The sequence below is a fragment of the Lactuca virosa genome, chromosome 2, assembly GCF_052849685.1.
Source record: "Lactuca virosa cultivar CGN04683 chromosome 2, Lactuca_virosa_CGN04683_v6, whole genome shotgun sequence".
Classification (NCBI taxonomy): Eukaryota; Viridiplantae; Streptophyta; class Magnoliopsida; order Asterales; family Asteraceae; genus Lactuca; species Lactuca virosa.
Genome location: NC_136427.1, coordinates 226365122 through 226390349, shown reverse-complemented (window position 1 = coordinate 226390349; position 25228 = coordinate 226365122).

Sequence of the window (25228 nt, the reverse complement as noted above, 5' to 3'; positions counted from 1 at the left end):
ACAAATGGATTTTTAAGGGTCTCATACATCTAGTAATTACAAGTGTTGTAATTAATAAAAGTTATTTACCTTGTTAAAATTGAGTAAATGGGATAAAGGTCATCTAACCATTTATTTAATTTGTAACTTGGATCCTAAACTTTAAATAAATAATGTTTCTGGAAACAAAAGGGTATTATCTTTAAAGAACTAAATACTAAATAAAACTTTGTTAAAATTTTGTAGATAGCTCCACCAACTACTATAACACGTCATCACTCAATGAACATTCGATCTGTACTCGACAAAGAAAAACTGGGCCACTCCAGCTTTTTGGATTGACACAGAAATTTGAGAATCATTTTTAAACAAGAAAAGAAAGATTATGTCCTTGAAACTCAAGTTCCTGATGAACCACCTTCTGTTCCAAAGGTTGTTCATGATGCATGGCTTAAGCATGTGGATGATTCACTTGATGTTTCATGCATTATGCTTGCCACCATGGTTCCTGGTCTTCAACGGGATCTGATACTCTTTACTGCTTTTGACATGATTGAACATCTCAAGCAGATGTTTGGTCAACAAGCTAGAACTGAGAGGTTTGAAACTGTTCGAGCCCTTAATGTCATGAAAATGGAGGATACTGGGAATGTGAACACACATGTTTTCAAGATGAAAAGCTATCTGGATCACTTGGAGAGATTAGGCTCACTATATCCATTAGACTTGGTGACATACTTGATTCTGAACTCATTGCCAAAGTCTTATGATACTTTCATGATGAACTAAAACATGAATGGGTAGGATAAACCTATCTTTGAGTTGCACAGGATGCTTAAAACTGTAGAGAAAAACATCCCAAGGAAACCCCCCCCCCCCCAAGTGCTCCTGATTAGGGAGGGACAAGTAAAGAAGAAGAAGCAAGGCAAGAACTTCAATGGGAAGCCACAAGCTGGCATGGGCAAAGGGAATAAATCTCCCCAAAACCCACCATTAACGAAAAAAGAGAAAGTTGCTAAAGATGACACATGCTTCGATTGTGGTGTTTGTAGGCACTGGAAAAGAAAATGTCCTAAATATCTTGCTTAGTTGAAGAACAAGAAGGTCGAGGAAGGCACTTCAGGTATATCCATTTTCATGATTGAAATGGGATTATTTACTTTTTCATATAACACTTGGGTATTTGATATTGGTTGTGGAACTCCTATTTGCAATTCGTTGCAGGGATTCAGAAAGAGTAGGGAGTTGAAGGTAGATGAAATGGTGCTACAAGTTGGCAATGACATACGGGTTGCAGTTCGAGCTTTAGAACATTTTGATTTATGTTTACAATCTGATCTGTATTTAACATTAGACAATGTGTGTTTAATTACTTCTATCACTAGAAATATTGTATTAGTTTCCCATTTGAGAAAATCACATTTTGATTTCAAATCAGTTGATTATAATATTCATTCCTTCTTGAAAGGAATATTCTACTTTGAGGGTAGACCAACAAATGGAATTTACGAATTAAACCTATATGACACTTCAAACAATAAGTCCCTTTATCATGTTAAAACCAAAAGGATCAAACAAGGTTTGAACCAAACATATATGTGGCATTGTCGCCTTGGACACATAAATAAGAAGAACATATCCCAACTCCAAAATAGTGGACTTTTGGGGGGAAATAACATTGATTCATTTGATATATGTGAGTCTTGTCTATGTGGTAAGATGGAAAAGTCCCCTTTCTCTGGCACTAGTGAAATGGCAAGTGATTTTTAACATCCGTTTCATTAGGCGAATCAAATTAGGGTTTTGGAGGATTTAAGACTTGCTTTTTTGGAGAAAAATGGATCCTCACGACGTGAAGCATGGATGCTCACAACGTGAGGAGGGTCGCGTGAAGATTTCATCCCGGACTGGGCTCACGACATGAGAATAAGAGCTCACGACGTGAGGAATGTTGTAGCCCAAGCACACGAAGTTTGAGAGTTTCCCATGTATTTAACGTTGTAGCCTAACCCATTTTGTGGTTTTGGATCCATTTTTTGTGATTTGGGGGCTAGAAGAAGGAGAAGAAGAGGTCCTAGAGTGTTGGTTCGGCAAGGAGGCTTCATCATCATCTTGTGCACTTTTTGGACCATTATAAGTGTTCAAGATCCAATCTTTATGGGTTCAAATTGCTAGATCTAAGTTCAAAGCTCCTTTTTGCATGTTCATGTTGGATTTCATGCTTAAGATCCATAAAGTTGGCAACTTTATGGATCAATGGGTCATTCTCTATGATTTGGCCTTTTGGATATGAAGTATGGTTATAAATTATGGATTTTTTTGAGTTTAGGGCCAATTCTTGTCATTTTGACCTAAGATGGGTTAAGGACATGCATGAGGCATGCATGTCCATCAAGTAATCACCTTTATTGGCCTTTGGAGTCCTTTTAGATTCTGATATAGTTGGGTTCGATGGCTTAATTGATTAAGGACTTAAAAGTTGGATTTTTAGCCTCAGATTGTTCTCACGACGTGAGATACAAGGTCTCACAACATGAGTAGTGTTTGGTCCCATTTCTGGTTATCTGTTTGAGGCTCACGACGTGAAGAAGGATTCTCACGACGTGAGGCAACCCGATTGACTTTCACTTGACTGAGTTGGCTAGGTGGAGTCATGGTGAGTTGGTAATTAACTGAGTGCATCCTCACGACATGACCAAGGTATGGTCACGATGTGAGATGTGGTGTAGGATCATGTCTGGTTTTCGTTGCTAGTGGTTTGGGTTTCAGATTGTTGGGCCATCCGAATTCCATGGTTAGGGCCTTGAGTGGTTTTTGGTATTTGGGCCTTTTGGATTATTGGGTTTGAACCTAAGTCTTGGTCCAAACTAGGTGAGGGGTAAATTGGTCATTTACCCTAGTAATGGATTTGTAGACATGGATTGGGACCCAAATGTTGATTGGGTGGTGTTTTGTTATTGATTGTTCGGGATTCGGACAGCCAGCAGCCAGAGATTTATCCGCGGGATTCAGCAGTGCGAGGTGAGTCTCCTCACTGATTTTAGTGGGTCGAAAGCACTAATATCGGCCCATGTTTTGTTATGTAGGGTGCTAGATGTCTGCCTGACTCTTGGATGCACGTGCTTGTATGCTTACTGGGCGGGGCCCGATGGTTATTCAGTATGCTAGTATCTGGCTATATGTATATGACTTATATGTGGGCGGGGCACGTTATGCGAGTGTGTGTGGGGCCCGTATCTTAGTGGGCGGGGCCCGATTATTGTACAGTATGCTATTACCTTTGTGATTTTCGCATGTGTTTGCATGTTATATAATTATCTGCTATGTGTATATGTTATGCGAGTGTGGGCGGGGCCCATATCTCAATGGGCAGGGCCCGTTATGTGAGTGTGGGCGGGGCCCATATCTCATTGGGTGGGGCCCGTTATACGAGTGTGGGCGGTGCCCGTATCTCATTGGGCAGGGCCCGCTATGCGAGTGTGGGCGGGGCTCGTATCTCATTGGGTGGGGTCTGTTATGTGTTATGTATGTATAGTATGTGATATCTTGGGGAACTCACTAAGCTTTGTGCTTACGGTTTTTAGTTCATGTTTCAGGTACTTTAGTTTTCAAATGGAAGAGCTCGGGTTGACTGCATCGCACACACCATATGGATTCCGCATTTGGGATCTCACTCTGATTTTTATGATGTTTGATACACTATTGTATTCGAGACGTATGGATAATGTTTTGAATACTGTTTTTACTTAAATTAAAAATGAAATTTTTGGATCATGTATTCGGGAAGTTTTAAGTTGGTATCAGAGCCTTGGTTTGAGGGATAAAGGCACACCCTTAGGTGTGTCTGAACTCAAACTGAGGATTTGGTAAAAAAATTCAAAAAGAAATATATATTATTAAGAAAAAGTTTTTTTTAAGACGGGGTGTGGTGCATGCAATCAACCGAACTCAAATAATTTTCTCCTAAAATACCCATACATGTTACCTGATATGATTTGATTTATGAATCCGTGAATCGCATGCTAGTTAGAGCTAAGGATCTGCTCAGTTTTTGCATAATAGAATGCTAGGAGAGATGCCTTTGTGTGCCTATTGTATGAGCTTTTAGAATTGCATTCTCGTATGGTTTCAAGATAAGTAGATAGAATGGCTTGATTAGTGTGTGTTGGTTAGATTTTTCGTTTCCTGAATGCTGGTTGCTTTGTGCTTTGTGGGACTCTTACTGATGTGAATCAGCTACTAAGTGAATATGTTAAGTCACATGTGAAAGAACCCCTTTCTATACTTTCATATTTCTGAAAGACCCAAACTTTCATACTTGACAATATAGTTACTCCAAAACATGTTACATGCATATTCATAAAATAATATTTTTACATTGATAAAGTCATTACAAAAGATTGGATACAAACCGCCTATGTTTTAAGATTTTACATGACTACCCAGGATATTGTAAATCTATACAAACCTAAACCAAAATACAAAAAATAGTATTACAACTATTCTAAGTCTTCCAACTATACTGGGTGCTTATTGCCGGCATTATGTTAAAACATTGGGAGAGGTAAGCGATAACGCTTAGTGAGTTCAATAATAGATACAATATAACGTTATGCCATATATATACCAATATGGCATAAGCAAATAGGAGCAAGGAACAATGAAGGCATAATGTGATAAGCTTTCCCTAACAATTACTGATTTGATTCAAAGATATACAATCATTAAGACATAACAATTTCCATACTTAATATACATCAATAACGCTTTGGCCCAAATGGCACAGAAGACATACAACTTCGGATTAACATTTTGGTAGATTTTAGGTTTTCACGCCCTGTCTAGCCATCTGCAAATGCCATAGAATAGAGTCATTCACTTACTGGGGGACATGCTCTACATGGCCAGAGGCTACATACCAGTACCACTGTGAATCTGAGCTCTTAAACTGATCACATGGTCAAAGGTATAGCTTTGTTATCATAAATAGCAGAAATAAAAATAACACGGGAAAATACTCAGGAATATTATTCTACCGAAGCCAAAGTGATGCCTATGTCATACACTTCATGGTCAACGGTTCATACCAATACCAAAGTGATGCCAATGTCATACACTTCAAGTCAGAGGTACAACCTTGCTATAAAAATAGCGGATACAACAACTCGAGATGATAACATAGAAAAGCACATAGCACATATAACACATAACATATAATTGTTTCTACATATTAAACTCACTGTGAATTAACCGGGGGTCAAAATAATAATTTGGGCAGCACTTCGGCTCTAAATATGACTTTCGTCATTGAAAACCGAGAGTTTTCTTGAAAACCGGGCTCTGCGAAGGTAGAGCTTCAAAACCGAAAAGATAAATTTTTCGGGCTTCTCGGGAATCTCGGGGCGCGTTTCGGGCTTTGGAATTAATCCCGGGGCTTCGGGGAAAGCCAAAATACCAAAAATATTGAGAAAGGGTGAAAAATTGGCAATTTCTCCATTTTCCTCGGCAAGGCTCGCATGCCTTGTATTTATAGGGCGAGGGTCGGCCGATCAGAAAGGAGGAGTCAGCAGCAGAGCGAAGCAGGTGGCAGGCTGCGAGGCCTCGCTTCGGACGGGTGTGCGAGGCGCGTCGGAAGGCTACTGGTCGCGAAGTTGGTCGAATCCAGAAGCGACACGCGGGTACTGTTCATGCGAGGATGAGTCATGGATCGGACACGGGGATTGAGCCGCTGCTCGGACGAATCAGAAGGCGACGCGTCAGCAGCTGGGTCTTCGGCTCGGACACGTGGCGCGATAACTCACCGAAATCAGCCTTATCCTTGCGAGATTTCTCGAAAATTGTGCCCCGACCTTCTAAAATCCGTAACTTTTGCATACGGGCTCCGTTTTTGACGTTCTTTATACACACGCGTAGAGAAAATTATGCTCTACAACTTTCGTTTAGACTTCGTCGGAAAATTTTGACTTTATTTTTATATTATTATTTTTAACAGACCGGGACTGGTAAATTTGTTAAAAATTCATAACTTCTTCATCCGACGTCCGTTTTCGTCAGACTTTTTACCGTTGTACTGCTAATGACGAGACCTTCGATTCTCGTTTAGGTTGTGTCGGCTAAAAATCACTCGATCTAAAATTCGACTTTTTAGCTGTCTACTGCTAAGCTGAAACTTGTAAAAATCATAACTTCCTCATACGAAGTCAGATTTTGGCGTTCTTTTTATCGAACTTCTCGGTTTAACGAATACTACGAATTTCATTTAGATCACTAAGGCTAAAAAGTAGTTTATCAAAAACTCACTTTTTACGTCATTCGGCACCGTGCCGGTTTTATCGCGGATCTTCGATTGGTCATAACTTCTTCGTTATAACTCGGATTTCGACGAGGTTTTCGCCTACATGTTTCTAACGAGATTATCTACAATTTTCAATAATAAAATTTTACTTATTTCAAATTTTATATTTTCGCTAAATTTCACTATTTGGCTTTTAATTGGAATTTCATAAGACTTCCAACATTTTATGAGTGATTCTAAACATAGTTTTACTTCATTTCTAGTAAAAACTATCTGTTAGAACTCAACACTCAATTTCACATAATATTTCATAATATTATTAACTTTTCAAATTACATAACACGATTTCAAAACGTGTATGTTACAACATGTGACACATGTTAAATAATCTCAGAGTGATGGGTTTGGCCCCATTGCGCAACTCTCGTTTGAGTCCAACCGTTCTAGGGTTGAGTGTTTTACTCGAAGGATTATCTGATCTCTATTGCATGTGACTATATTCATGAGGTATCTAGTTGACATTGGTGGAAGTCTTTCGGCAGCTGAGGGTCGGGTGGGGTCGGGAACCTGGGAAAGCTTAGGGAATTGCTTCAGTAGGTTTCATTGCGTTGGGTAGTGAGTGTTTGGTGTATAGATTGAGAAGGTGACTTAGAGGATTCGGGAGGATTATTGAGGAAAGTATGGGTAGGTGTGGAAGGTAGTATTGGGCCCGTAATACTGAAAGCACAGGATCCATACTCGAATCGAGGAAAGTCTTGGAGAATCTAGGAAACTTGTGGGAGGAGGATTTTTGGGTATGTTCTGATCATTTGCATGTTGTATTTCAGTTAGTGATGAGCACTCAGGAAGGAGGTTATGGTTCTGGTTCCGACTCGGGTACAGGTACTGAGCCGATTAGCGAGCAGATGCGGGAGTTCATCCCATCGGAGATTACCCGTGGTATTTTGGAGTAGACTCATGTGGTCTTTAGTTCAGTCAAGAATGGGATTTTGGAGCTATTGGATAGCCGTATCGGGGCCTTTCGGACCGAGATCGTTGCAGGGCAGTTGGGGGATCATCTGGAGCCCAAAGCCTGTGGATCCCTGGGATCCTTCAGGAAGGAGGATCCTATTGTTAGCCCTTGTCATTAGGGATCGGAGGTGGATTATGTACCATGTCTTCAGGAGAGTCGACTACATGATTGGATTTCCGCGGAGGTTTCGTGAGCCCTACGGGAGGAGTTACCTGACATCATTGGGAATATCACTGATAGATTATTCGCTAGGTTGGAGGGTCGCACCGCAGCTGTTCAGGCGGTTGATGGGTTGGTCGGGGTAACTCGGGAGCGGGAGATTGCTTTAGATAGGCAACTGGGGAAGAGGAAACGGGATCATGGTATGGATCGGCGATTTAAGCTGTTGGATGCTTCTGTAACTAGTGTTAGACCCCCGAGGGGTTGTGGTGGTTGCACGAAGGATGAAGGGGAACATGAGGTTGTTCACAGCAGGTCTAAGTGCGGCAAGTGTGGATGGAAGGGTCACCTCCACCAAAAATTCACATTGGAGGTAGAGTTGTGCCATCGTTGTCATCAGCCTGGTCATATCATTGCAAATTGCCCCCGCTTAGTGGTTGGGGCAGCTCAGGTTTCGTCGCATGTACTTTAGCAGGAAGAGAGATTCAGGGTTTCTTCAAACGATATTGCGGGTATGTTATCTTTTGTCTTCTTCTTGGTTATCCGAATTTATATTGCTTTGGAATTTTGTTTTGGTTTGGGTAAGCGCTATCTCTGGTTTGGTCCTATGCTATTATCGGGTTATATTATCAATGATTGTTATATGTCGTTCTATATACCATGAATCATTAGTGGGTCAGTAAATGGTTGTTTCTTGTGATCGGGTTCCAGTGTGTTCGGTTGTTGATTTGGGTCCTTGTCAGGACTAATTCAGGGGTATTGCTTAGAGGATCTTTGGTCAGGGTTCGCGGTTTAGTTCTCCAGTGAAGTCAGGGTTCAATGGTTTTATCATCTGTTTTGGTATGATCGACGGTTGCCTATGGAAAAACTTATGGGTTCAAACACTACGATTGCTAGGAGAGGAACGGTAGCTGAAAGATAGTTGTGTCAGTTGCATGAATTGTTTGGTTATTGGATGTGCCAGGGGAGTTGTATATTCGCATGGGTGTAGACAGTTAGAGATCAGTGGTTCTTTAAGAATGGAAGTTGGGGCGAAGATTCGTCAGTTCAGGGCAAGGGTTATGGTTGTTAGTCGTCATCATAAGAACTTAATGATTTGCTATGGTATCATTGTTGGAGATAGTGTCTAAGTCCATAACTATATTTGGTATGTACTTGACCCGACCCGGCATGGTCCATTTGGGTTGCACTTCACCCGAACAATTTACGGATAATATTTTGAGAATAGTATAAGTTATGATTTATTAATATATTATAAGTTCTAATATATTAATATAAAATCATATTATTTAATTAGTGTTGATCTATAATTAATTTAGAATTAATTTAGAGATCAAAAGTATGACTAATTAAATATGGGCTCTTGTATTTATATAGTGTGGGCTAATGCTTATTTGGAATGGGCTAGACTTGCATGGAAAGTCCATGGATACTCCATGGAGCTTTAACCCATGGATCTCATGGAAATGAAAAGACATGGGTATTAGGGTTTACATGGATGTAACCCTAATCCACCACACTATATAAAAGAGGCTTTGGTTCTTGAAATTACACTAGTTGATGTGTGTAAACTAAGAGGGCCGATTTCAAGAAGTTTGTGACTATTCTCTCAAGTTTCCAAGTTTGTGGTGATTTGTGACTTCCATTTGAGGCATCCACATTATTGGTGCTAGGCTCTCAAACTCCAAGCAATCAACTACTACTACAAGGTAAGTAATTCTACTAGTTTTATTTGATTCAAGTACCCCATGTCATGCTAGTTAGGATAAGAACCTTGGAAAAATAATTATTTGCATGTATCTTAGTCAAACATAGATCCAAGGTTTCTAGGGTTGCATGTACACCATAGGAGTGTTAGAATGCTGAAAACCCATCAGTGGTATCAGAGCCTGGTTTGTTTATTTGATACTTGATGCAAAAAAAAAAACTTGAAAGTCGAAGTTTTGTTCAAAAGCTCGTATCAAAATTTCAAGTTTTGTATATGTACTTACGATTCTTGAAATTTTTGATATGAACATTCATAAACATATGAGTTTAGAAGATCATAGAAATTATGTGCTAATAATTGATTAGATTAATTCTTGATCTTTATGTGTTTTAATGGAGTCCATAACTAGTTCTTAAGTTATGGATAACCAAAAGTCACATTTATAAATAACCATTAAAAGAACACATAGGTTACAAAAAATGAAGAGTCTTCATTTTTAATAACCATTAACTCATAAGTTATGAGAAATGAAAAGTTTTGAAAGTTTACAAAACTTGCCCTCAAGTTTTGGAACATGTAAAGTCATATTAAAAACTTTAGTTCCAACCCCTAGAATTTTAAAAGTTAAAATTCAACCCTTATACTTTATAATATTATAAGTTTAATAATATTTATATATGTATAAGATCAAGTTGTGTTACCGCTAGTACGCCTCATTCACGAAGCCGGTCTATAAGGGGGTATAAGGTTGTTGCCTATAAAATGGCAACTTAATGGGTGTCCACTCTCACCCACCGCTTCCTTGATCGGTGGAGGGTCGTTAGCCGAACGGGTAGGACAAGGACTTATAAATTCTCATTAAAAGTATAATGATAATACTAAAGTAACTAAACTTTATTGAATTCCCAATCTTAGTTATTTTAGGAAAATGTGAATAAGGTGCTAATCCATGAAATTACACTTTACACTTTGTTTAAGTCGTTAGTAGAGCGTGTGTGGTTAACCGGCACACTAACTTGAACTTAACAAGGTAGGTAAAGGGTGACTTAATGTTTATCATAGTATCGATGGAGCGTGTGTGGTTAACCGGCACATCGATTGAGGGGTAATACATTAAGGGTACCAAGTAATTTGCATGGTTACTTCACACCTTGTTTTGTGATCCTCGGCATCCCAGTCACAAAACTTGAAGGGCACACTCGAGATTGAAACATGCCATTGAAGAAAGTTCAATGAATCTCAAAGAATCTTGGAGTTTCTAAACCAATTAAAACCTAATTAAATATTTTGTTTTTCATGGTGGAAATTGGTGAATCGTCATTCACCTACCTTCAAATGTCTTATAGCTTAGATTACGGCATCCCTCTTCTAAGTTATAAAATATTGTGTTGGGTCCTAGCCTTAATATTACATTTGGGTGTTTTGTTAAGGACTATCTCTATATCTAATCTAATCTATTCCCTCTTCTTTTCAGATGTCTTCTAATAACAATGCTTCTGGCTCAAACCCTACTAGCTCCTTCTCTCTCATGAATCTTTATGGGAGAGTCATCTTTGATGGGTCCAACTTTACTGATTGGATCAGAAACATCAGGATGGTCACTCGGTATGAGAACAAAGAATATGTTCTCGACAAGGAGCTGAAGGTACCCGAGCCAACTGCTACTCCTGAAGAGCTTGCTGAATATGAGGTACATGAAAGAGATGCTACAAAAGTGGCATGCATCATGATGGCCACCATGACAGCCGAGCTCCAAAAGTCCTATGAGGACTATTATCCTTTTGAGATGCACCAGGACTTGATGGACCGCTACCATCAAAGTGCTCGTCAAGAGCGATATGAAATAATCTCCTCCATGATAACAACCCGAATGAAGGATGGTGAACCCATCACGGGCCACATGCAGAAAATGCAAAGGTATGTGGACCGTTTACTGAAGCTGAATTTGAACTTCCCTGAGGAGTTAGCAATAGACATCATTTTTCACTCCTTGCCATCGTGTTATGATCAATTCCGCATGACATATCACATGAACAAGGAAGAAGTCGCCCTCAGCAAACTTCAAGGACTCTTGAAGACCGCCGAAAGTGGTCTAAAGGGTAAGTCGGTTGTTACTACTCCTACTCCTACTCCAACTGCGGCCAATGTCTTGGCAATCGGGCATGGCAAAGGGAAGAAGAGAAAGAACCCTTCTAAGGGTACCAAGGGTAAGACCCTTGAAGGCTCCTCTTCAAGCAAAACCAAGAAAGGTTTTGTCACTCCTTCTGCTAACCCTAATGAGGCTGAATGCTTCTATTGTCATGAAAAGTCGCACTGGAAGCGAAACTGCCCAAAGTACCAGCAAGATTTGAAGGATGGGAAAGTAAAACCCAACCATGCAGGTATATACACTATATTGTCTAATAACTCACCTCATTCTAAGTCTTGGGTCCTTGATACAGGTTGTGGTATTCACATATGTTGTGATTTGCAGGGACTAAAAAGAAGTGAGAATGTGGAGCAGGGAAAGATAAACTTGATCATGGGAAACAGGAAAGCTTCACCTGTCACCAAGATAGGAGTTTATTCCTTAGTGCTAAATAGTGGGTTTACATTAGATTTGAATAAATGTTATTATTCGCCAGAAATGGCAAGAAATGTTATTTCCTTTCATGCATTGTATAAAAAAGGTTTTACCTTTTATTTTGATAATAATAATGGTAGTATTGATGCTTTCTTTAATAATGTTCTTTATTTTAAAGCATTACCTTGTGATGGCGTGTATGAAACTGTATCTGTTGTAGATAATCTAGGAAATAATGTATTGTGTATTAACTCTTCCACTAGCTTAGATCCGATCGTGGTGGTGAGTATCTTAATACTGAGTTCCTTGACTATCTTAAGGAATGTGGGATTGTCTCACAATTGACACCTCCTATGACACCACAGTTGAATGGTGTAGCTGAGAGGCGCAATCGGACCTTGTTGGACATGGTTCGTTCCATGATGAGTCGAGCTTCGCTACCAATCTCATTTTGGGGGTATGCCTTAGAGACTGCCGCCCATATCCTTAATCTAGTCCCTACAAAGAAGGTTGCCAAAACACCTCACGATGTGTGGACTGGAAAAGTTCCCAATCTAGACCACATCAAGATTTGGGGTTGCGAGGCTTTCGTGAGACGTGAGACTCACGATAAGCTCGAACCCCGAAGCGAAAGGTGTATTTTCATCGGCTACCCACAGAAATCCTTTGGTTACATCTTCTACAGACCCAGTGATAATGTGGTCTTTGTAGCAAGAAGAGGATTCTTTCGAGAGAGAGAATTCATGAGCCAAGGTGACAGTGGGAGGCAAATTGGCCTTGAGGAAATTCAAGAGTCAAGTGGTGAAGGAACCTCAAACCCTAGCCCTCAACCTGAGGAGGAAACTCCTGTTGAGCCGACTAAAGAATCTATACCTCTGAGGCGTTCCACCAGAGTTAGGAATGCACCTGAGCATTATTATGGTTTTCATATTACTGCAGAAGGTGAGACACTTATCAGTGATAACACACTGGTAAATCTGGATGAGCCTAACAGCTACACGGAAGCCATGGCAGGCCCTGAGGCTGCTAAATGGAAAGAGGCTATGGATAGCGAGATACAGTCCATGTATGACAATCAAGTTTGGAACTTGGTTGACAATGTACCTGATCGTAAGATAGTTGGGTGCAACTGGATCTTCAAGAAGAAGACCGACATGGATGGTAATTTACACACTTATAAGGCACGACTGGTTGCAAAGGGTTATTCTCAAACTCCGGGAGTTGATTATGATGAGAACTTTTCACCAGTGGCCAAGATTAAGTCTATTAGGGTTCTGTTAGCCATTGCTGCATTTCATGATTATGAAATATGGCAAATGGTTGTCAAAACCGCTTTCCTTAATGGAAAGTTGGCTGAAGATGTTTACATGGTTCAGCCAGAGGGTTTTGTCAGTACAGAGTACCCCAGTAGAGTGTGTAAGCTCGAGAAATCCATTTATGGATTAAAACAGGCACCTCACAGATGGAATCTTTGCTTTGATGAGAAAGTCAAAGAATTTGGCTTTTCAAGGAGTAAAGATGAATCTTGTGTCTATATCAAGGCTAGTGGGAGTATAGTCAGCTTTTTGGTACTGTATGTGGATGACATACTACTCATAGGAAATGACATCCCAACCCTGCAGGAAGTAAAGTCCTGGCTTGGGAAGTGTTTCGCTATGAAGGACCTTGGAGAAGCTGCCTATATCCTAGGGATAAGGATTTTTAGAAACAGGAGTAAAAGACTAATTGGACTTAGTCAAAGCACCTATGTAGACAAAGTGTTGAAAAGGTTCAACATGCATAACTCCAAGAAAGGAGAGTTACCCATCCAGAGTAACGCCAGATTGAGAAAGACACAAAGCCCTAGTACTGAGGCCGAGATAGCAGAAATGAGTCGAATACCTTATGCTTCGGCTGTAGGATCGATCATATATGCTATGACGTGTACTCGACCTGATGTAGCCTTTGCTTTGAGCATGGTTAGCATGTATCAGGGGAACCCTGGCAAGGCACATTGGACTGCGGTAAAGAATATCCTCAAGTACCTACGGAGGACTAAGGACTGGGTCCTTACCCTCGATGGCAGTGAGGACTTGAGAGTTGTAGGGTACAGTGATGCTAGCTTTCAGACTGACAAGGATAATTTCTGCTCTCAGTCGGGCTGGGTCTTTACTCTAAACGGAGGGGCAATTACTTGGAAAAGTTCCAAGCAGGAGACAGTGGCTGATTCCACTTGTGAATCAGAGTATATAGCAGCAAGCGAGGCAGCAAAGGAGGCTATATGGCTAAAGAACTTCATCGGAGACCTTGGAGTTGTACCAGCTATAAATGAGCCAATGGAGATTTTCTGTGACAGCAATAGTGCGGTTGCCTTAGCCAAGGAACCAATAGATCATGGGAGATCCAGACACATTGACAGAAAATATCACTTCATCAGACATCGAATAGAAGAAGGAATCCTCGTGGCAAAGAGGGTATCATCAGATGAGAACCCAACAGATCCCCTCACGAAGGGACTGACTCGGGCTAAGCATCTCCAGCATGCTCGGAGCATAGGGCTGAAGGATGATATTAGTTTTAGTAGTTAGATAATCTTGAAATTTGTAAAATGTAATTGACATTTGATGATAAATAAAAGTTGTTATTTATGAGTAAAGTGTTGCTATCTCTTGTCAATCGTTTACTATTATTTCTTTTTGCATGTTTTGACTTCCAGAATAATTATGTTATGGTTTATATCATATTATTCAAACTCTCCACAGTCGGTCATATGTTGGAAGTAGATATGAATCAAGACTGTCATGGGTTAGCTTGTAGAGGTCTAAGATGTTAGACAAAGCGGGGCTACAACACTCATGGGTGCTCATAAGTTCTGAGTATTGGATTTAACCCACGCTCACTTGTATCACTTCATGGAATTTATCTCGAGTGATCGTGAGACGGTAATATCATATAAGTCTTCAAACCTAGAGATATGATTTGTTGCCTATGAGTTGGTTATGTATTGATTGCACGAAAACGCATTGGTAACTCGATGTTATAAACCGTGCCTTTGTGTGTAGTTCAACAAGTAGTAGATCAAACATATGAGTCGAAGTTTATCTGTTCCTTCTAGGATTAGAAGCGATATCTGGGCCCCTCGATGATTTTGTTTTGACCTATGTACCGGGCCCGGTCAGAATTAAATTGATGTGTTCAGTTAAGTTCTATGTCAAACAAATCAGAAATCGAGAAACAAATGTTGGACAATAAGCAAGACCATGTTCCATGTATTTGTCCGACTGATATCTAGAACAGAGGATTATATGATCACTTATCTAAAATGGCGCTTCATAGTTCAACAGAGTTTTAAGAGCTACGATTGCTGATCGGTTCCTGAAGTCATACTTGCAACTATAGTTATTAGGCTTATCCAAGTGGGAGACTGTTGGAGATAGTGTCTAAGTCCACAACTATATTTGGTATGTACTTGACCCGACCCGGCATGGTCCATTTGGGTTGCACTTCACCCGAACAATTTACGGATAATATTTTGAGAATAGTATAAGTTATGATTTATTAATATATTATAAGTTCTAATATATTAATATAAAACCATATTATTTAATTAGTGTTGATCTATAATTAATTTAGAGATCAAAAGTATGACTAATCAAATATGGGCTCTTGTATTTATATAGTGTGGGCTAATGCTTATTTGGAATGGGCTAGACTTGCATGGAAAGTTCATGGATACTCCATTGAGCTTTAACCCATGGATCTCATGGAAATGAAAAGACATGGGTATTAGGGTTTACATGGATGTAACCCTAATCCACCACACTATATAAAGGAGGCTTTGGTTCTTGAAATTACACTTGTTGATGTGTGTAAACTAAGAGGGCCGATTTCAAGAAGTTTGTGACTATTCTCTCAAGTTTCCAAGTTTGTGGTGATTTGTGACTTCCATTTAAGGCATCCACATTATTGGTGCTAGGCTCTCAAACTCCAAGCAATCAACTACTACTACAAGGTAAGTAATTTTACTAGTTTTATTTGATTCAAGTACCACATGCCATGCTAGTTAGGATAAGAACCTTGGAAAAATAATTATTTGCATGTATCTTAGTCAAACATAGATCCAAGGTTTCTAGGGTTGCATGTACACCATAGGAGTGTTAGAATGCTGAAAACCCATCAGTGGTATCAGAGCCTGGTTTGTTTATTTGATACTTGATGCAAAAAAAAACTTGAAAATCGAAGTTTTGTTCAAAAGCTCGTATCAAAATTTCAAGTTTTGTATATGTACTTACGATTCTTGAAATTTTTGATATGAACATTCATAAACATATGAGTTTAGAAGATCATAGAAATTATGTGCTAATAATTGATTAGATTAATTCTTGATCTTTATGTGTTTTAATGGAGTCCATAACTAGTTCTTAAGTTATGGATAACCAAAAGTCACATTTATAAATAACCATTAAAAGAACACATAGGTTACAAAATATGAAGAGTCTTCATTTTTAATAACCATTAACTCGTAAGTTATGAGAAATGAAAAGTTTTGAAAGTTTACAAAACTTGCCCTCAAGTTTTGGAACATGTAAAGTCATATTAAAAACTTTAGTTCCAACCCCTAGAATTTTAAAAGTTAAAATTCAACCCTTATACTTTATAATATTATAAGTTTAATAATATTTATATATGTATAAGATTAAGTCGTGTTACCGCTAGTACGCCTCATTCACGAAGCCGGTCTATAAGGGGGGCATAAGGTTGTTGCCTATAAAATGGCAACTTAATGGGTGTCCACTCTCACCCACCGCTTCCTTGATCGATGGAGGGTCGTTAGCCGAACGGGTAGGACAAGGACTTATAAATTCTCATTAAAAGTATAATGATAATACTAAAGTAACTAAACTTTATTGAATTCCCAATCTTAGTTATTTTAGGAAAATGTGAATAAGGTGCTAATCCATGAAATTACACTTTACACTTTGTTTAAGTCGTTAGTGGAGCGTGTGTGGTTAACCGGCACACTAACTTGAACTTAACAAGGTAGGTAAAGGGTGACTTAATGTTTATCATAGTATCGATGGAGCGTGTGTGGTTAACCGGCACATCGATTGAGGGGTAATACATTAAGGGTACCAAGTAATTTGCATGGTTACTTCACACCTTGTTTTGTGATCCTCGGCATCCCAGTCACAAAACTTGAAGGGTACACTCGAGATTGAAACATGCCATTGAAGAAAGTTCAATGAATCTCAAAGAATCTTGGAGTTTCTAAACCAATTAAAACCTAATTAAATATTTTGTTTTTCATGGTGGAAATTGGTGAATCGTCATTCACCTACCTTCAAATATCTTATAGCTTAGATTACGGCATCCCTCTTCTAAGTTATAAAATATTGTGTTGGGTCCTAGCCTTAATATTACATTTGGGTGTTTTGTTAAGGACTATCTCTATATCTAATCTAATCTATTCCCTCTTCTTTTCAGATGTCTTCCAATAACAATGCTTCTGGCTCAAACCCTACTAGCTCCTTCTCTCTCATGAATCTTTGTGGGAGAGTCATCTTTGATGGGTCCAACTTTACTGATTGGATCAGAAACATCAGGATGGTCACTCGGTATGAGAACAAAGAATATGTTCTCGACAAGGAGCTGAAGGTACCCGAGCCAACTGCTACTCCTGAAGAGCTTGCTGAATATGAGGTACATGAAAGAGATGCTACAAAAGTGGCATGCATCATGATGGCCACCATGACAGCCGAGCTCCAAAAGTCCTATGAGGACTATTATCCTTTTGAGATGCACCAGGACTTGATGGACCGCTACCATCAAAGTGCTCGTCAAGAGCGATATGAAATAATCTCCTCCATGATAACAACCCGAATGAAGGATGGTGAACCCATCACGGGCCACATGCAGAAAATGCAAAGGTATGTGGACCGTTTACTGAAGCTGAATTTGAACTTCCCTGAGGAGTTAGCAATAGACATCATTTTTCACTCCTTGCCATCGTGTTATGATCAATTCTGCATGACATATCACATGAACAAGGAAGAAGTCACCCTCAGCAAACTTCAAGGACTCTTGAAGACCGCCGAAAGTGGTCTAAAGGGTAAGTCGGTTGTTACTACTCCTACTCCTACTCCAACTGCGGCCAATGTCTTGGCAATCGAGCATGGCAAAGGGAAGAAGAGAAAGAACCCTTCTAAGGGTACCAAGGGTAAGACCCTTGAAGGCTCCTCTTCAAGCAAAACCAAGAAAGGTTTTGTCACTCCTTCTGCTAACCCTAATGAGGCTGAATGCTTCTATTGTCATGAAAAGTCGCACTGGAAGCGAAACTGCCCAAAGTACCAGCAAGATTTGAAGGATGGGAAAGTAAAACCCAACCATGCAGGCATATTCACTATATTGTCTAATAACTCACCTCATTCTAAGTCTTGGGTCCTTGATACAGGTTGTGGTATTCACATATGTTGTGATTTGCAGGGACTAAAAAGAAGTGAGAATGTGGAGCAGGGAAAGATAAACTTGATCATGGGAAACAGGAAAGCTTCACCTGTCACCAAGATAGGAGTTTATTCCTTAGTGCTAAATAGTGGGTTTACATTAGATTTGAATAAATGTTATTATTCGCCAGAAATGGCAAGAAATGTTATTTCCTTTCATGCATTGTATAAAAAAGGTTTTACCTTTTATTTTGATAATAATAATGGTAGTATTGATGCTTTCTTTAATAATGTTCTTTATTTTAAAGCATTACCTTGTGATGGCGTGTATGAAACTGTATCTGTTGTAGATAATCTAGGAAATAATGTATTGTGTATTAACTCTTCCACTAGCTTAGATAAAACATCCTTATGGCATTGTCGTCTTGGACATGTAAGCAAGAAACGCATAGGCCAACTCCAAAAGGATGGAGTCTTGGAGTCATTTGACCTAAAGTCAGATGATAGTTGTGAATCTTGTTTGCTTGGTAAAATGACAAAGTCACCTTTTACTGGCACTTGTGCTAGGGGTGAAGGTTTGTTGGACCTCATACACACGGATGTGTGTGGACCCTTCAGAACCGCCACAAGAGATGCTAATCGGTTCTATGTGACTTTTACTGATGATTTTAGTAGATATGGATATGTCTACCTAATCAAGCATAAGTCAGAAACCTTTGAGAAATTCAAAGAGTTTAAGCAAGAAGTGGAGAATCAGTTGGGCAGGAACATTAAGATGCTTCGATCCGATCGTGGTGGTGAGTATCTTAGTACTGAGTTCCTTGACTATCTTAAGGAATGTGGGATTGTCTCACAATTGACACCTCCTAGGACACCACAGTTGAATGATGTAGCTGAGAGGCGCAATTGGACCTTGTTGGACATGGTTCGTTCCATGATGAGTCGAGCTTCGCTACCAATCTCATTTTGGGGGTATGCCTTAGAGACTGCCGCCCATATCCTTAATCTAGTCCCTACAAAGAAGGTTACCAAAACACCTCACGAGGTGTGGACTGGAAAAGTTCCCAATCTAGACCACATCAAGATTTGGGGTTGCGAGGCTTTCATGAGACGCGAGACTCACGATAAGCTTGAACCCCGAAGCAAAAGGTGTATTTTCATCGGCTACCCACAGAAATCCTTTGGTTACATCTTCTACAGACCCAGTGATAATGTGGTCTTTGTAGCAAGAAGAGGATTCTTTCGAGAGAGAGAATTCATGAGCCAAGGTGACAGTGGCAGGCAAATTGACCTTGAGGAAATTCAAGAGTCAAGTGGTGAAGGAACCTCAAACCCTAGCCCTCAACCTGAGGAGGAAACTCCTGTTGAGCCCACTGAAGAATCTATACCTCTGAGGCGTTCCACCAGAGTTAGGAATGCACCTGAGCATTATTATGGTTTTCATATTACTGCAGAAGGTGAGACACTTATCAGTGATAACACACTGGTAAATCTGGATGAGCCTAACAGCTACACGGAAGCCATGGCAGGCCCTGAGGCTGCTAAATGGAAAGAGGCTATGGATAGCGAGATACAGTCCATGTATGACAATCAAGTTTGGAACTTGGTTGACAATGTACCTGATCGTAAGATAGTTGGGTGCAAATGGATCTTCAAGAAGAAGACCGCCATGGATGGTAATGTACACACTTATAAGGCACGACTGGTTGCAAAGGGTTATTCTCAAACTCCGGGAGTTGATTATGATGAGACCTTTTCACCAGTGGCCAAGATTAAGTCTATTAGGGTTCTGTTAGCCATTGCTGCATTTCATGATTATGAAATATGGCAAATGGATGTCAAAACCACTTTCCTTAATGGAAAGTTGGCTGAAGATGTTTACATGGTTCAGCCAGAGGGTTTTGTCAGTACATAGTACCCCAGTAGAGTGTGTAAGCTCGAGAAATCCATTTATGGATTAAAACAGGCACCTCACAGATGGAATCTTTGCTTTGATGAGAAAGTCAAAGAATTTGGCTTTTTAAGGAGTAAAGATGAATCTTGTGTCTATATCAAGGCTAGTGGGAGTATAGTCAGCTTTTTGGTACTGTATGTGGATAACATACTACTCATAGGAAATGACATCCCAACCCTGTAGGAAGTAAAGTCCTGGCTTGGGAAGTGTTTCGCTATGAAGGACCTTGGAGAAGCTGCCTATATCCTAGGGATAAGGATTTTTAGAAACATGAGTAAAAGACTAATTGGACTTAGTCAAAGCACCTATGTGGACAAAGTGTTGAAAAAGGGTCAACATGCATAACTCCAAGAAAGGAGAGTTACCCATCCAGAGTAACGCCAGATTGAGAAAGACACAAAGCCCTAGTACTGAGGCTGAGATAGCAGAAATGAGTCGAATACCTTATGCTTCAGTTGTAGGATCGATCATGTATGCTATGACGTCTACTCGACCTGATGTAGCCTTTGCTTTGAGCATGGTTAGCAGGTATCAGGGGAACCCTAGCAAGGCACACTGGACTGCGGTAAAGAATATCCTCAAGTACCTACGGAGGACTAAGGACTGGGTCCTTACCCTCGATGGCAGTGAGGACTTGAGAGTTGTAGGGTACAGTGATGCTAGCTTTCAGACTGACAGGGATAATTTCTGCTCTCAGTCGGGCTGGGTCTTTACTCTAAACGGAGGGGCAATTACTTGGAAAAGTTCCAAGCAGGAGACAGTGGCTGATTCCACTTGTGAATCAGAGTATATAGCAGCAAGCGAGGCAGCAAAGGAGGCTATATGGCTAAAGAACTTCATCGGAGACCTTGGAGTTGTACCAGCTATAAATGAGCCAATGGAGATTTTCTGTGACAGCAATAGTGCGGTTGCCTTAGCCAAGGAACCAATAGATCATGGGAGATCCAGACACATTGACAGAAAATATCACTTCATCAGACATCGAATAGAAGAAGGAATCCTCGTGGCAAAGAGGGTATCATCGGATGAGAACCCAGCAGATCCCCTCACGAAGGGACTGACTCGGGCTAAGCATCTCCAGCATGCTCGGAGCATAGGGCTGAAGGATGATATTAGTTTTAGTAGTTAGATAATCTTGAAATTTGTAAAATGTAATTGACATTTGATGATAAATAAAAGCTGTTATTTATGAGTAAAGTGTTGCTATCTCTTATCAATCGTATACTATTATTTCTTTTTGCATGTTTTGACTTCCAGAATAATTATGTTATGGTTTATATCATATTATTCAAACTCTCCACAGTCGGTCATATGTTGCAAGTAGATATGAATCAAGACTGTCATGGGTTAGCTTGTAGAGGTCTAAGATGTTAGACAAAGCGGGGCTACAACACTCATGAGTGCTCATAAGTTCTGAGTATTGGATTTAACCCACGCTCACTTGTATCACTTCATGGAATTTATCTCGAGTGATCGTGAGACGGTAATATCATATAAGTCTTCAAACCTAGAGATATGATTTGTTGCCTATGAGTTGGTTATGCATTGATTGCACGAAAACGCATTGGTAACTCGATGTTATAAACTGTGCCTTTGTGTGTAGTTCAACAAGTAGTAGAGCAAACATATGAGTCGAAGTTTATCTGTTCCTTCTAGGATTAGAAGCGATATCTGGGCCCCTCGATGATTTTGTTTTGACCTATGTACCGGGCCCGGTCAGAACTAAATTGATGTGTTCAGTTAAGTTCTATGTCAAACAAATCAGAAATCGGGAATCAAATGCTGGACAATAAGCAAGACCATGTTCCATGTATTTGTCCGGCTGATATCTAGAACAGAGGATTATATGATCACTTATCTAAAATGGCGCTTCATAGTTCAACAGAGTTTTAAGAGCTACGATTGCTGATCGGTTCCTGAAGTGATACTTGCAACTATAGTTATTAGACTTATCCAAGTGGGAGACTGTTGGAGATAGTGTCTAAGTCCATAACTATATTTGGTATCTACTTGACCCGACCCGGCATGGTCCATTTGGGTTGCACTTCACCCGAACAATTTACGGATAATCTTTTGAGAATAGTATAAGTTATGATTTATTAATATATTATAAGTTCTAATATATTAATATAAAATCATATTATTTAATTAGTGTTGATCTATAATTAATTTAGAGATCAAAAGTATGACTAATTAAATATGGGCTCTTGTATTTATATAGTGTGGGCTAATGCTTATTTGGAATGGGCTAGACTTGCATGGAAAGTCCATGGATACTCCATGGAGCTTTAACCCATGGATCTCATGGAAATGAAAAGACATGGGTATTAGGGCTTACATGGATGTAACCCTAATCCACCACACTATATAAAGGAGGCTTTGGTTCTTGAAATTACACTAGTTGATGTGTGTAAACTAAGAGGGCCGATTTCAAGAAGTTTGTGACTATTCTCTCAAGTTTCCAAGTTTGTGGTGATTTGTGGCTTCCATTTGAGGCATCCACATTATTGGTGCTAGGCTCTCAAACTCCAAGCAATCAACTACTACTACAAGTTAAGTAATTCTACTAGTTTTATTTGATTCAAGTACCCCATGCCATGCTAGTTAGGATAAGAACCTTGGAAAAATAATTATTTGCATGTATCTTAGTCAAACATAGATCCAAGGTTTCTAGGGTTGCATGTACACCATAGGAGTGTTAGAATGCTGAAAACCCATCAATCATGGGAGGTGGTTTGGAATACCAGCCTGGTTAAGTTTCAAGAGTATTATCCAGAATTTCAGGAGTTGGGCAATTTTCGAGTTGGCTAGCAATGGAACGCTAGTATTGATTAGCGCAGGTCATAGGCGGTTCATGCTAGATGAGGTTGATGGGTTGGGGATCCATCAGGACTAATTCAAGGGTATTGCTTAGAGGATCTCTGGTCAGGGTTCGCGGGTTAGTTCTCCAGTGAATTCAGGGTTCAGTGGTTTTATCATATGTTCTGGTATGATCGGCGGTTGCATATGGAAGAACTTTTGGGTTCAAACACTATCGTTACTAGGAGAGGAGCGGTAGCTGAAAGATAGTGTTGTCAATTGCATGAGTTGTTTGGTTATTGGATGTGCTAGGGGAGTTGTATATTCACATTGGTGTAGACAGTTAGAGATCAGTGGTTCTTTGAGAATGGAAGTTGGGGCGAAGATTCGTCAGTTCAGGGCAAGGGTTATGGTTGTTAGTCGTCAACATAAGAACTCAAGGATTTGGTATGGTATCATGGGAGGTGATTTGGAGTACCAGCCTGGTTAAGATTTCAAGAGTATTCTCCAGAATTTCAGGAGTTGGGCGATTTTTGAGTTGGCTAGAAATGGAACGCTAGTATTGATTAGCATAGGTCATAGGCAGTTCATGCTAGATGAGGTTAATGGGTTGGGGATCCATCAGGATTTAAGAGGTAAGAGAGCCTCGTCGAATCCAAGTGGGGGAGAATCAATCAGAATTTCTAGAATTATGGGAGGGTGTTGAACTAGGGAAAGTTTCACATCTTGTCTAGGGAGAGACATGACCTAAGTGTCCGTGTAGATCGAGATTGTGTATGTGGGAGTTTAGGAACTTCCCACTGTTGGTCGACGTCTTCATTTATGCGTAGAAGGGTTGTGGTTGAGTCCTGTTTGAGGGCTTTGTATTTAAAGTATGACCCGAACACCTGAGTGGGATTGTGATGGTTTGGGTGTGGAAGGGCCATGGGTGGTAACCATGGTTGATTAGAAGTGTTGTAAGACTTCGATGGGATCGTAGCATTCACCAATTCGAGGTAGACTATCGTTGGAGGTGGTCATGAGCACAAAGGGGGAATCAGTTTGTGCCTTGGGCACGCCAGTCGGAATTGTCGAGGAGTATTTCTCTGTTTTGGGTTGAGGACCGCTGGGCTCCGAGGAGGAATCGGGCATGTGTAGCTCTATATGAGTGGGACCTGTGGGCGAGGCCGCTCTATGGTATAGTTGGGTGGGACCCGTGGGCGAGGCCCTTGTGATTATAGTTATACAAGTGGGACCTGGTAGAGACCGTTGGGTCAAGGTTTTGGATCTAGAGTTGTAGGATTTAGTGGGTGGTCAGTGTGTGACACATAAGGGTTTATAGGCTGGGCAGCCTTGTTATTTGGACTCTTGGGAACCTGGTGGTTAAATCAGGTGTGAGACTGGTAGTCTCAGTAATGGTTGGGAACCTTTATATCTTGGGCTAGTGAGGGGTTGTCGTAAATCAGAACGTTTAGAGTGAAATTCAAGTGCAGATCCGTGATTATCGAGTTATGATTTAAGTATCAGGTTGGATATTGGGTGAGATCTTGAGTTGGGTATTGCGAATGTTTATGTGCAAGATTTTTCTTTCCAGTGGGATGAGAATTGGGGTATCTATATGCCACAGGCATTAATCGAAGGATTCAAGGGTAAGGAATGGATTCAATTTTATTGATTGATCAAGCACATGTGATTGTGTTTTGAGTTGGTTCTATCTGTGAAGGGCATCAAGGTAAGATAAGGCGGTATTGTTGATTTGGAACTCGAGTGTGGAGTCATTTGATATTCGGAGAATATATTAGATCACTTGCAGTTTGGATTAAATAATCTCAGAGTAAATTATTTGACCAGGTTGCGCAACTCTCGTCTAAGTCTAACCGTTGCAAGGTCGAGTCTTCTACTCGAAGGATTATCTGAGCCTTCTGTCAAGTATGAGTGTTCTGTAGCAATATATGGTTTGTGATTCTATATTTAGGTGGGAACCTCGAGTCATCAGGAGTTGAGTAGTCAGTTGGAAGATAAGTGGAAAGGATTTAGCAACAGTTCAGTATGGCGTCTAACAGGGAGTCAGACCATCTCGAGACTTCTGATTTCAGGGTGAGTAGACGTAGTTGTTTTGCAAGGGATTATTTTAGGTTGAGAAAGGATTCATTCATCATTGGGTTGGAGAGCCCTGCTAGGGTTGGTTTTGGTTGCCTTTGGATGGCCGTTGTATGCTCGGGTTATGATTGCGTTCTTCAGGCTGTCTATCGTGCCTGGGATGGTAAGAAATGATTTCGGGGGCGAAATCTAATTTAAGTGGGGGAGAGTTGTAACATCTGTTTCCTTGGGTGAATCGAATTAGGGCTTTGGAGGATT